The following is a 2,311-nucleotide window of genomic DNA, read 5'->3' on the forward strand; positions in this document are numbered from 1 at the left end:
AGCGAGCCGCCGCTTCTTTGAAGGAGCTTGAGTTCAAAAAACAAAGTGTTGGCTGAAGCCAGGGCGCAGGTGTCCCTCTATCCAAACTAAAATAAACTGTTTAAAGCAGTGAAACGCAACACTGAGGCATTGTGCGCGGGCTGAGAGTTTGTCAGGGCACATCGTTCTCTTGGTAACAGCGCAAAGGCACACGGACAAAAGGAAGAACCACGATAAGACGGGCACCCGTGTTGTTGTGTTTCTGCCTTTTCTCCGTGTCCCTTTGCGCTGTTACCAAGAGTATGATGAATCCTAACCAGCTCGCCCACCTTGCTATCTTGCTTCAGCATATGTCAGGACAGTTGAGGTTGACTTACCAGCTGTTTAGAGAGAATCTCACTTGTGACAAAGTTTGGCCTGATGCCAATGAGCTTGCTATTACGTAGAAATAGCTCATGTTCGAAAATATTGGTTTCTGTATGCCTATCCATTTTATTTGTATTTGAGAATGTTAGACTCATCTTGCAATTGGTTTTACCATTCTTTTATAAGATATTTTATTCGCTGTGCATTTTACTAACCCTTCAATTCTGTTTTCTTTCTGAATAAAATAAACACTACTCCTTAATATTCAAACTGAATTAAGTCGTTTTTAATTTTTTATATGCTTACTAGAGAGTGAAAGAATTGGGGGACGTGGTGTCAGCCCGTCTTAACATAAAACAAAGTTCTGTGTCGCTCAGGGAATATTGCAAAAGTACCCAGAGAAAACCTGGAAAACTCAGGGAAGTTTGAGATGTCAACTTGGTAGACACCATGGCATCAGAGAGAACCAGATGGAAAAGGAGCTGGTGGTGACAAATTTCAACTGCAAGAAAGCCGAACAGAAAATTCCTAAGCGCACAGCCACAGGGCTAGACGAGGTTCCCGTTAGGCTGATTAATGAACTAGGACCAAAAAGTACGGAAGCTCTAGTGAATGCAATGGAAAAAAACTTTAAAACATAGAAGAATATCAGAAAGTTGGCGACAAAGTTGAATGAATTTAATTTATAAAGATAAGGGTTAGAAAGATAGAATTCACTCGTATAAACCGAATTTATGATAACTCAAAGGGAAGCTCATTACTTTTCGAAGCGAGAACAGAATGCTTTAGAACACGCATCTATAAAGCGAGATAGGAGAAGGAAGAAGAAGCATGTGCTCGCTGCGGTAAAGCTAGGGAAATGATGGAGCATGTTTTTTTTTAATGTGAAGATATCTGCCCGGTGGTCGATTTAGGCACCAATGGACTCCTTGAAGCCCTCGGGTTCAGCGAGAGCAGAGGGAAAGTAAACAAGACCGCAATAGAGATTAGTATAAGACGATTCTAATATTGTTGGAAGGAAACTAGGGAAAGGACAAAAACAAAGTTAACAATAGGAGGTGAGAAAATCTGGTTATGGGAAATCATCGTGCGTTCTTTTTTTTCTTTTTTTACCTAGGTAGGTTTTACCTCGGTACCCAGTATAATAGCAAGAGCTTGGTGGCGCAATCCACCGCCCCATTCTAAAGGGTACGCTCATAACATCTAGCCATCCATCCGGACGTGTATTTCCAGGCATCCGTAGCGGAGACGAAAACATATGTTTTCACAGCGAAGCTGTATGGAAAAATTGCGTGCGTCTATCGACCTGTGTAGATCGGGAATTTCTCCCCATCCGTGGGGCGATCCCGAAGGTAATGCAATACTAGGCCTACCCGCGGTGGAGGTGAAGCGGGCTTTAAGCACTCCGCCAACTCGCAAAAATAATTTTGATATCTTAGGTCCAAATCCAACCCGTGTCAGATATTAAGCTGATAAGAACAGATACTACACTTTGACCCGCGTCAGCCATGTCTACGTTCGCACCGCGCTCTCTTTGTCGGCGTTCCACGCGCTTGCGTATCTCATTTCCTTTCCTTCGGCTTTCCCTTCGTGGCGGTCCCGTGAGCGTGCTGCCCGCCAGGACCGCGAGGCGAAAAGAAATGCAAACGGTCCATGTGGCCCCGATCCCCCAAACTTGGAAAGTTTCGCCGGTGCAACGGCCAGGTTTCAGAAGGAATTTGTGGGGGACCAATTTTGTGTGGCTTGTTTTGTGTGTGACCGCTTGTGCTTTTCGAGTGGCCTCGCAACCATTACTACACTGCGCGACATTGACCAACGCATGATCGCTTTGGCTACGGTGAAGCAGTGTGTGCCCTCGGAGTGCAGGTGAGTTGCGGGTCTGTTCTACGTGCCGGGATTGGTTAGCAAAATGTGTCGTGCCCCACTTTGTGACAATACATGGGTATGTATACAGTCCATGCATCAT

General features: G+C 44.9%; 1 pseudogene; it reads right to left on the reverse strand.

The window, feature by feature from the left end:
• Positions 1 to 1,675: 1,675 nt before the first annotated feature.
• On the reverse strand, positions 1,676 to 1,855 carry LOC142566429 (U2 spliceosomal RNA; annotated as a pseudogene).
• Positions 1,856 to 2,311: the final 456 nt, after the last annotated feature.

The sequence above is a fragment of the Dermacentor variabilis genome, unplaced genomic scaffold (genome assembly GCF_050947875.1).
Source record: "Dermacentor variabilis isolate Ectoservices unplaced genomic scaffold, ASM5094787v1 scaffold_12, whole genome shotgun sequence".
NCBI classification, from domain to species: Eukaryota; Metazoa; Arthropoda; class Arachnida; order Ixodida; family Ixodidae; genus Dermacentor; species Dermacentor variabilis.